At 32.9% G+C, this 12487-nt stretch overlaps 1 protein-coding gene and 1 pseudogene across 5 annotated transcripts in view; both read left to right on the top strand.

The window, feature by feature from the left end:
* The window catches only part of TCF12 (transcription factor 12), a 292841-nt gene that overhangs the window by 31655 nt on the left and 248699 nt on the right, over window positions 1-12487 (top strand). The gene's annotated exons all lie outside the window — the stretch shown is intronic.
* LOC120604644 (uncharacterized) lies at window positions 3943-4061 on the top strand (annotated as a pseudogene).

The following is a 12487-nucleotide window of genomic DNA, read 5'->3' as shown; positions in this document are numbered from 1 at the left end:
AAAAATAGATGCTGGTCAAACTTTTAAGGAAAACCGTTCCAGGGACTAGGTGGACATTTTGCCATTTTGATTTATTAGAAGCTATTTGAAATGATAACCCAGCTTTAAGCAACACCACTGTCTGCAGATGTAAAATGCAGTTCCTACTTTTTAGGCTAGTTCATTGTAAAATAGGGAAATTTTTGGTTTTACAAAAACTTTAAAAGATTTTCTCCCTCTAATCTATAAATGAAGAGGAAGGTAAAAGCTAGCTGCTGAATCAGATGTTTTAGGATTATTTTATTACATCCTGTCTGAAAAAGACTTCACACGTTATTTGCATGCATCTTTTACTTAGAAATGTTAGACTTCAGCCTTTATTTTTAAAATTATTTATTTGTTGAAGAAATATCTAAAGTACATAATTAAACTCAAAGCTTACATTTAGCTTTTTGCTTTTGTTTACTGAACCAGGTCTAGGGGAAAAGACTAGGGCCTTAGGGGAGTGCCAGGATCTTCTGGGTCTGATAATATTTTAGGGATATTCCCCATTCACAGTATAGTTATTATTCCCTTAATGCAAGTGGAGTACAGAAGCTCTTGGATTAACCACTATGGAAAATGATTTGATAGTTAATGATTTATATATAGTTCTTCACTATTTATGATAGCATAAGTTATATTTAGGTGAATTTATAACACTATTTAAGTCATTTTTGATTAAAATCTTTATACATTCTTATTGTTTTCTTAAAGCTTACTAAATATCTGTTTTATCAGGGTTATAGTCATGAATACTTTTGTATTTTGCTTTAATACAGCAATAGTGTATTGCATTATAAGGAAGGATGATAGAATTGTTTGATTATTTGCAAACCTTTTTCCAGTTACTGTGCATTTATATAAGTGGCATTTTAATTTTTTATTTCCTTTTTACTTATAGTTATTTCTCAGCTTGTCAATTTTTAGCAGGACTGACCAATTTTTAGCTTTAATTATGTTGTATAATCTTCATTCTGCTCTGTAATCTAAACAGCTAAAAACTGACCTCCTTGGGGTTAGCGAGATAGGTAAGCCTTGTTACAATCAGAGACTGTTGATACGTGAAAATAGGGTGGAGAAGAGCGCATGAGCTTTGTTTAAGCTCTTTTTGTAGCTTATTTCTGTTTGCCTTTGGGTAGAGTTGATTGTAGTCACTTGATGTATGACTATGAGAGATACGGACTGTTGTCATTTCTCCTTCAGGTGACTTTGACATTTAAAAAATTTTAAGCTTTTTTTCCTCATTTAGTAGCAAAATTTGAGAAAATATTCAAACAAAAGGCTTGTTTATGTTAAATGTATTAGAACATGAACTTTAATGCCAACTGATTGTCAATTAAAGATATGTAAAAAAACTTATTAAATAATAGAAATGTTTTTGGCATAAAATGGATATATAATTACTGACAGTGATTACTGTATTAAACTCTAAAATGCCCTGATAAAGAACATTCTTTTTAATACCTTCTTGCCTGTCCCAGTGTGAAGAAAGTTTTTCGTAAATGTAGAGAAAAAAAGAACATTTAAATTCCCCCTTTTGGTTATTGAGAGTAGAGACTGAATTGATCAGTTAAGAAATACCTTTTCAAGGACATTTGTTGGTATTAGATGGAACATAATAATTTATTAATTTGATGGGTTCTATGTAGTTCCTGAAATTCATGGCTCTAGTTTGAGCTTTTCTTTAACTCTGGCATCTTCTCATTTTTCTCTTTGAATCTGTCTAGTTTACTGAGTGAGGAGGATAGTCAGAGCTGTGTCTTCCAAGCACCAGGTGTGCCTCTTTCGTCACTGTGGCGTGCCTGACTTTTTGCTGACTTTTACTGCTTTTACTGACTTTCGCTGACTTTTACTGACTTTTTGCTGTCTGATGGATTGGGCCAAACTCAGAGGAGAGGAAGTGGGGAACCAACTGATTAGGACTTGTTGTGAGTTCAAGAAAAATTCATGAAGAGAGTAAGGATGTTCATTTCCAAAGATGATATGGAGGGCACCACTCGTGGTTTTCAGCTCAGCCTCACTAGGGTGAAAAAATGGAGATCAAGTTTCAGGGATTGTATCCATTGGAGATCTTATCTGAGGAAACTTGAACACAGTAACCATAGTGGAATTATTAAAAAAAAAAAAAATGAGTGTTGTTTCATATTAAGCTAGTAAGGTGGAGCGACTTGTCCTTTTAGCTAGAAAAAAAAATCTTTTGAGCTACTCAGTGGTTATTAAGTGAGAATATAATTTCGATATCTATTTCTTTGGCTTAGATTTAATTAGAAATAGTTGAAAAAGCTGGCTCCCATTAATTTCTTTTAGATCCATTCATAGTATTAGTTTTGGAGCATTAACCTAAGAGGGATCAGGTTGCTTTTCAGTCAGTTTGAAGCAAATAGGATCTGTCTGAAAGTGCAACAACATGGCTTTGACTTTTACTCTGAGTGAAATGGGAAGCCAGTGGAAGGAAGGCCATGTTTTAAAAGGATCACCCTGGCTGCTTTGTAGAGAATAGTGTAGAAACGAGAAGACCAGTTAGGAGGCTATAGATAACATGTGCTTGAATTGGGGATATTAAGGTAGGACTGATGGATATTAGGCCCGAGCAACAGAAAGAAGAGTTACTATTAATTGAGAACAGGGAAGACTGAAGGAGGACCAAGTTTATTTTTTTTAATAATAAGACTGGACATACACTTTTAGACATGTAAAAGTACCTATTAGACATCCAGTTGGAGCTATTAGTAGATAATTTGATATTCTGGTCTGGGATGCTGGGCAGAGGTATGAGCTGGAGGTATCAACTTGGGAGTCATCTGAATATATATGGAATTTAAAGCCATGAGATCAGAGTGAGTGTAGATAAAGAAGAGATCAAAAGACTATGTACGCACTTCAGCGTTTAGAAGTTGGGTAATGAGCAAGAGAAGCTTGAGAAGGCATGTCTAGAAATAAGGAGGAAAATGAGGCAAGTGTGGTATCATGGAAGGGAAATGAGATTTTTTCAAGGAAGAAACCACTGTTACTAAAAATTAAATGCTGCTGAGAGGTCAATTAAGATGAAGATTAAGAAATGACCACTCAACAATGTGGAAGTTATTGATGAATTTGAAAGGAGCAGTTGTGGTAAAATGGAGGGCTCAAAAGTCTTGGGATAGTGGAAGTAAAGAAATAAGAGACAGCAAAGTATAGACTCTTCACATAAGAGTTTACTCTTATATCCTGCACTTTATGTATATGCATTGCTGATTAATTTTTAGATCAACGATACCACAAGGAAAGTTAACTAATCTTATTCACCAATGACCTGATTATGTATCATTACATTTAGAGTTACTTTGTGCTAGTTATTAGAACTGGAATAGAAGGTGGCTTAATAATATAAGTCAAGTTAAAAGCAGGTTATCTTGTTGGTAGGAATGTAAAATGGTGCAAGCTGCTTTGGAAAATAGCATGACTAGTCCTCAAAAGGTTTATCTGAGTTAACATGTGACCCAGCAGTTCCACTCCTAAATATATACCTGAGAATTGAAAACATGTCCACTCAAAAACTTGTATGTGAGTGTTTATGTAAGCAGCATTATTCATAACAGCTAAAAAGTGAAAACAAACCAACGTCCAACTGATGAATGTATAAAATGTTGCATATCCATACAATGAAGTATTATTTGGCCATAAACTAGAAATACAGCACTAATACATGTTACAATATGAATGAACCTTGAAAATATGCTAAGTGAAAGAAGCCAGTCACAAAAGGCTGTCTATTGTATGATTCCATTTAAATAAAATGTCTAGAATAGGCAAATCTATAAAGATAGAAAGTAGATTAGTGGTTACCTGGGCCTGAGGTGGAGGGCAAGGAAGAATGACTGTTAATGGGTGTGGGTTTCTTGGGGATGTTGTGTGGTGAAATTTTTTAAAATTAATAGTGGTGTCTACGGCCATGCCACCCCGAACGTGCCCAATCTCGTCTGATCTCGGAAGTTAAACAGGGTCAGGCCTGGTTAGTACTTGGATGGAAGACCACGTAGGAATACCAGGTGCTGTAAGCATAGAAGAAATAAGTAAAAAAATAAAATAAAATTGATAGTGATTTGATGCTTGCACAACTGTGAATATAATAAAAGTATTGAATTATTACTTTAAATATGTGAATTGTGTGGTCTGTGAATTATATCTCAATGAAGTTATTATAAAAGAAGTGAGTTATTTATGCTTAGTGACTAATAATAAGTTTTTTTTCCCATTACTAAAATGTCTGACCCATTCCTATACATTGCTGGTGAGAATGCAAATTACTATAACTCTTTTGGAAGGGACTTTGGCAGAATATGACAAAACTACATATGCATTTACTTTTTGACCCATATTTTACTTCTGAAAATTTACTCTGAAGATTTGTCTCCAGCAATACAGGAATACACATGGACAAGATTATTCATTGTAGCATTATCCATAATTGCAAAATATTGGAAACAACTTAAATGTTAATACAGAAGAGAGTGATTAAATAGGCTATGGTACCATGCACACAATGCAGGTATATAAAAGAATGGAATTTCTGTGAATTAATATGGAATGATTTCTAGGATTATATGGTTGAGTTCCATAAAGAAAGTGCAAAAGAGCATCTATACTATATTGCTTGATGTAAGAAAGAAGGCAGCATAAGAAAATACACATATATCTGCAAATGAAATATGGGAAAGATTAACCAGAAACCACAAACACAGTGAGTGGGAACAGGGTGGAATGAATGAGGGATGGGAACGGGAATAACGGAATTGGAGGAGGTTGTGACATTATTGACTATAGCTTTTTGTATGGTTCTGACTTTTGGAACTATGTTAGTGTTTCACATTTAAAAAATTTATAAAGTTAGAGAAAAAAACCACTGAAAAAGGAATAAAACAAATGAACTCAACTGACTTCAAATGAATAATATAATTACATGTGGGTTGGGGGACAAATTAACACAAATAACTTGTGCATACAATATTTGGACTATAGGGTCTCACTTTTGAAGACGAAAAGAACTCAAAAAAATATTGAACTTAGTGTGTAGGCTTTCCTTTTTTTGTGCAGAGCTATGGGTTAGCAAATCCTAAACTATTGTACTTTCTATGTTTACCAGGATTGAGCAAATAGACCAATATTTTATGGGTAATGGAAGCCAGATTTCTTATTGTTGGAGGAGGAGTTTTTAAATATGAAAAGTGGAAAGCAAGAAAGAAGAAATCCTTTAGCGTTCAGTTGAAATCTGAAGAATTAATATAAAGCTCATCTTTCTTCCTTCTCGGTATCTGTCCATCAGTCTAGTCTGTTCATTTATAGAAATAATTATAGATGAGACAGGTAGTTGCATGTATGTGAATATGTGTATGAATATATGTGTATATGTATATGTTAATTTATTTCATACTCTTCTATACCAACCCCTTGTGTGTATCTGCTTCCTGATTTTGGTCAATAAATTTGTCATTGGCTAAGCTTGTTAGGTAAGCTATTACAAAAAAATTTATTTAAGTGCTGTCTTTGATTTTGTAGTTTGGCCATTTGTAAATGTTATTTGTTAAATACATTTGCTCAAACATTAGACTTCTAGCTGCTTAATTGTAAATAGTGGACCTCCTTGAAATATATTTGATTTAATTTTGTAAACATTCCCCCCAAATTTTCCTTTAAAATTTTTTTGCAGTGTTGGTAAAATGTTAATAAAGAATCTCTTTTGACAAAAATTTTTAGCTTATGTGCAAATGGAAAGCAACATATCTGTAGCTATCTTTTGTGATTTAATAGATTAAGTTTATTTTGACATTGAGATTTATGTACCAACATGTAGCTGATGGCCATGATGTAGTAATAATCAGGATATGGTAACAGTTCATTTAAAATATTAGTAATCAAGATGCTTTTATCTATAGTTGACAAAACGTAGGCTAAAGCAAGAATTAAAGCTGTTTTGGAGTCATTGAATTTGCTACTAAACCCTACATTAAAAATATATATAATTATAATTATACTCCTATGCTTCTTATATAATTATACTTCTATACTTTAGAAAAGAAAATATGTGTGAATTTTGGGTGTTTTAATAATTGTTAATTATGTAATAATTGAATTTTCTTTTGGTGATTTTAAACTATTAGAATCTTAGGAAAATTGAATTACCTAAAAAATTCTGCCTAGCTCTATAACCTGTGTGAATATGTTAAAAAATAAAATGTTAGTAACTAAAAATCTTTTTGTTTATTATGCCAGACAACTGACCCATAGCTAATTCCAAGTAACAGTTTTATTAAAAATTAAATTTTAAAAAAAGTTTACATCTAAACTGAGGTCTCTGCACAGTATTTCTCACTAAAAGTATTCAGGGATACTTGGAAAATATAGCTGGTTTCATAATTGAGCCGTGAAATGTACAAGCTAAGTCTGGAACATCTTGTCATACCAAATAATAAGGAAAGAATTGAGCATTTATCCTGCCTTTCCTATAAGAACTATATCATTGGGCAACTACATAGTAGATGAAAGGAAGTTTATTTTTATAGAATCATTATTTTTATAGAACAGTATAGCTAACAAGTGAGAAAGGAATTGTAAAATTAGAATATCACCATTTTGTAAGCCCTAATAAATTAATGAGTAGACGTATGAACATCATAGATAATAACACTACCAGAGAAAGACAGCTGGAACATTTGTCTCCTGATACAAGACAAAATGCCACCCATGAAGTGGTGTTGCCCCCGTCCCCTCAAAAATAATCGAACCTCAATCTGATTAAGCATCTAAGTTAAACTATTAACTTATAGAAAAATACAGAAGATGAAAATGTTAACTAATAGGAAGAAGACATAATCAGAAAAATCCAGACTGTGAGGAATGCTATAGAACAACCTATTAGTTTATTCCCTCCCCGCCCACCCCAAAATCTTAAAGCAAAAGCATGAGGAGACACATTTTAAAATTTAAATTAATGAAAATTAAATTAAAAATTCAGATTCTTATTTGCACTAGTCACATTTCAGGTGCTCAACAGCTGTGTTGGACAGTGTAGATATAGAACATTTCCAACATTGCAGAATGTTCTTTTGGGTAGGTATGTAAGTTTCTTAGGGCTTCTATAACAAAATATCACAAACTGAGTGCCTTAAAATAACAGAAATTTATTCTCGGACAGTTCTAGAGGCCAAAATTTTAAGATCAAAGTGTTGGCTGGACCACATTCCCTCTGAGGGCTCTAGGGCAGTATCCTTTAATTCCTCTTCCAGCTTCTGGTGTCACCATGATATTTTTCGGTTTGTGGAAGCATACTTCCAGTTTCTGCTTTCATCGTCACATAGCCTTTTCTCCTGTATCTCTGTGTCTCAAATTGCTCTTCTCTCATAAGGACACAAGTCATTGGATTTAGGGTCCACTCTAAATCCAGGATGACCTTATCTTGAGATTCTTAACTTAGTTACCTCTACAAAGACCCTGTTTCTAAATAAGGTTACGTTCACGGGTACTGTGTGTTAGGACATGAACGTCATTTTGGGCGGGGGGGAGGCACATTTTTAACCCACTCAACATTAAACAGTGGTACTAAAAATTAAGAGATTTAAGAGATATATCAAACAGTTGCAGTGTCTGGACTTTATTTGGATCCTGATGCAAACAGATTATAAATTTAAAATTATGAGATCATTGAACATTTGAACCCTGGATATTTATATTAAAGAATTTTTGTTAACTCTTTTACATGTGATAATGGTATTATAATTATGTATAAAGAAAGAGCCTTTACCTTTTAGAGGTATAGCGATACTTAACAGTTGAGACGAAGTGATATATGGGAGGTTCTTCAAAATATACTTTAATGAGGAAGTGAGTAGGGTTATAGATCAGAGCCTGTAAGCTACTGTCCATTTAGCTTGCATACTGTTTTGAAAAATAAAGCCATGTTACCCTGAACAAGCCTGATCCTGAACAAGCCATGTTACCCTGAACAAGCCTGATCCTGTCTGACCTTGGAAGCCAAGCAGGGTGGGGCCTGGTTAGTACTTGGATGGGAGACCACCTAGGAAGACTAGGCGCTGTAGGTGTAAAAAGCAGATAAGGGATTGTAAGCTGACAAGGTCCTTGCAATCTGTGAGGTCAACCAAGGGTTGCCTCACCTAAAAAAAAAAAAAAATTAAAAAAATTAAAAAATTAAAGAGTTATTGGAACACAGTCACACCCATTTATTTACATATGGCCTATGGCTGCTTTGCAATACAGAGGCAGAACTGAATAATTGGAAGAAAGACCCATTGGTCAACAAAAACTTAAATATTTACTGTATGGCATTTTACTAAAAAGGTTCGTTGACTCCTGTAGAGATGAAACAAGGTATACCATTAAGTGAATAGTAAAAGCTGTCTTCTTTTTACATGTTTGAAATTTTCCAATGTTAAATTATCTGAAAAATAATAGTTGACTATCTGATTTTAGAGTAAGAAAGAACTGAGTCTAAAAAGAGAAAATCAAAGGGAAATATGAAAAATTTTTAGTCTATAAAAAATTCTGTTATCTGTAACATTTCTTAAAGGTCTGAAATGAATGTGGTAAGATAACATTTATTAAATCTGGGTGGTAGATACATTATTATATTTTATATTTATCTGTATGCTAAAAAATATTTTCAGTTTAAAAAAGCAAAACTCTGTTATAAATCTAAGTTAAAATGTGTAAGGGCAAACTACACATTTGGGAAAGTATTTGCAATACATTTATGAGCCCCAGGACATATGCAGCCACTATAAATCATAAAGAACAAAATTTCTGTTAGAAAAATTAGAAAAGAACATGTGATATTTTCCAAAGAAAGGCAACTGGCCAAGGTATATATGGGGAAAATGGTTTAAAAAAAAGAGAAAGAGACCATAATCAGAAAATGGTTAATTAAAAAAATTAGGATTAAAGTTATATCTGTATATATACACATATAGAGAGTAAACTATGTATATATATAGAGAGAGTTGTTTGTAGCTTTATTGTATTTTGTGTATATTTTGGTTAATTGTTTTGAATATAATATTTTAGAGTAAGCTAAAGTTTTTAAAGTTCAACAATAGCAAAGGGGTAATCTATTTTTAGTAATTGAGTTTATTGGTTAATTATTAGAAATTTCTATTCATACATGTGTTTAACATCTCATGTATACTGATTGTTGAGATACTTTTCTAGAGGTTCTTAAACTTTAGCACACATCAGAATCACTTAGAACAGCAGTCCCCAACCTTTTTGGCACCAGAGTCTGGTGCTCCTATGAGTCTAATGCTTGATCTGAGGTGGAGCTGAGGCGGTGATGCTAGCGCTGGGAATTGGCTGCAAATACAGATGAAGCTTCGCTGCTTGCCTGCTGCTCACTTCCTGCTGTGTGGCCTGGTTCCTAACAGGCCACAGACTAGTACTGGTTCACAGCCCTGGGGGATTGGGGACCCTTGACCTAGAGGGCTAGTTAAAACATAGACTACTTGACCCCATTCCCAGAATTTTTGATTCAGTGGTTTTGGAATTGGGCAGAGGATTTGCATTTCTAACAAGTTCCCCTGTGATCTGATTCTTCTAATTGGGGGACCACATTTTGATAAACAAATGCTCTACAATTTTTTTTTTTTTTTGAAGGAAAGAAAACATATGAATGTAAAGCAACTAAAATCTGTCTTTGATGCACAGGAAGTTATTCTCATTTTGGTTTATGATCAGTTAAATGTTTATGAAAAAACATTCATTTTATAGAGAATCATTTGGAATCTTAAGCTTTGTATTTGTAACTTGCACAGCTTTGATACATAGGTGATGATTTAATTGATTCAGGTTTAGCTTTTTTTAAATAGAACTGGGCTCTTTGTAGTATATCGAGTAGCAGTGTTATTTAGATGAATGAAAATGAACTTAGAGTAAGTGAAAATAGTGAAAAGAACAAGTGATATAAAGAAAAAATTTGAATCTGCTAATATAAAATTAAGCAGGCAGAACAAAATATATATTTTTGGGGAAACATTTGGTAAAATTATTTTTAAAAGCAAGAGAATAATAAAGCTAAATTCAGCATTGTGGTTACCACCCACGGAAGAGTATTTATATTCCATTATTTGTCTATAGCTTACACATATGATATGAATATTCTTTTTAGTATTCACTAAGAAATACTAAAAGCAAAGTGCTCTATTTCCTTCATAGAAAAAGAATCTTATGAAAAATATAGCTTCCTTAGGCTCTTTAGTCAGGGCTGCCGAATACCCTAGGCCAGCACTGTCTGATAGAATTTTGGCATTGATGAGTGTGTTTTTTAATATGTGCTGTCACATATGGCTAATAAGCACTTGAAATGTGGCTAGTGCAACTGTAAAACTGATTTTTAAATTTTAATTATTTAAAATTTATATTTAAATAGGCATGTGTGGCTGGTGTCTACCGTATTAGACAATATAACTCTAGGCAGTTTAGGACATGGGTTATTTCTTGAGTTATTAATCTATTAATTCTTTTACAGAATATGCAGTGTTTGGTTTGCTGACATTTTGCTTAGTCTCTGATTTTTGAATATTCTTGTCTCCTGCTTCCGCTTCTTATGTATGGTAGTAGCAGTTTGATTTATAGGCATACTTCATTTTATTGTGCTTCACTTTATTGCACTGCCAAATATGTTATTTACAAATTGAAGGCAAGACCCTCCACCAGCAAAAAGATTGTGACTTTATAGTGTTGCTCACTTTATTTTGGTGGTCTGGAACTGAACCTGAGGTATGCCTTTACTTACTTTCTTGTGCCTTCTAAAATTGAGTCTTCAGGATCAGAAGTTACTGGACTAAAGTTTATTGAAAGCATAGTAATATTTTACTGATAATATTCTTTGAAATTTTCGTAAAATCATATTTTTTGTATGTCAATTTTATTTGATTTTTTAACTTAATTTAAATATTTCTCCCTTTGACTTTCGAGTCCTCAAACAAAATTCTTTTTATTTAATTTGGTTTATACTTTCAATCATTCAGTAAATATTACTTGCTTGTTGTGAACCATACATTCCTGAGAAATCGGGAATGATAGAGGAAATAGACTGACTTATGCTGTGAGTATGTTTGGAAGTATCTTGTGGAAGCAAAATGTGCCTGATAGAAACACATTGGATAGTCATGGCGGAATGAGAGTAAGAAAGTGTACGACTGGGAAGGGACCAATAGAAAACTTTTATATATTTCTACTTTGTAATGTTGTCACTTGGTGGTAATAGAAATTGTGTATCAAAGTTCTTAGCAGTGTTCCAAAGTTCTTAGCTATCTATATAATGTGAATTCTTAATTTGCGAAAATTATATTTGAAAAAGATTTGTACCTGTAATATATAAAGGACTTACACTAAAAAAAGACTATAATTTTTTTTTTTTAAAGGACAAAGGATCTAAATAGGCCCTCTATCAAAGAAGATATATGAATGGCCAGCAACATTTGTAAACATATTCATTGTCATTAACATTGTTATCGGAGACATGAACATTAAAACCACAATGAGATACATTGCACACTGATTAGAATGGCTAAGGTAAAAAACCCAAAACACCAAGTGACAATCCCAAATGTTGCTGAGGATGTGGAGCAACTAGAACTCTCATATGTTGCAAGTGGAAATGAAAAATGATGTATCCACCTGGAAAACAGTTTAATATTTTCTTATAAAGTCAAACATACACTTACCATATGACCCAATATTCCTGCTCCCTGGAATTTATCCAAGAAAAATGAAAACGTGTGCATACAGTGTTTTTCCAGAATGTTTATAGTGGTCTTATTCATAATACTAACTGTGAAACAACCTAAATATTTATCAACTGGTGAATAAATTTAAAAAATTATACCACAATATGGATATATCACATCCATATAGAGGAAAACTACTCAGCATCAAAAAGGGACAAATTATTGATACATGCATACATGATTGAATCTTGAAAGCATCAAGCAAGTGAAAAAAGATGTATATGAGTTTATCTACACAAAACTTCTCTATCTTAGTGATTCTTATATTTTTTTCTGCTACCTAGGTGATGGATATTAACTTTAATTTTAATATACTAACTCATGATGTTATAGCTTTATTCTTAATCCTAGGTCGATAGTTTATTATACTACTAGGTGTTTTCTAAATGTCTGAAACCTGTCATGTGGTGCTTAGAAGAACATTTTTAGAGTTTTAGAGTTATCTGCATATAGCTGCTAATTGAAATCTCAGGAATATGTAGTTGTTTGTGGAAAATTAAAATAGCTGTTATAGTACCTGGTTGCAAAAAAAAAAAGAACTCACGTAGGCTGGTTCAAGTAAAGATATTTAAATCTTGGAAGTCCAATATGAAAACAAATACAGTTAGGTTTTATAGGAATTAAAAAATAGAAACTGAGTCTGTTTTCTCTGTCCTTTAGGGGCCATGGTCTTTTGATTCAGCAGGTTCCTA

Source organism: Pteropus medius, unplaced genomic scaffold (genome assembly GCF_902729225.1).
Source record: "Pteropus medius unplaced genomic scaffold, Ma_sr-lr_union100, whole genome shotgun sequence".
Lineage (NCBI taxonomy): Eukaryota > Metazoa > Chordata > Mammalia > Chiroptera > Pteropodidae > Pteropus > Pteropus medius.
Note: the sequence above shows the minus strand (reverse complement) of the source record. Positions and strands in the feature narration are given on the sequence as shown.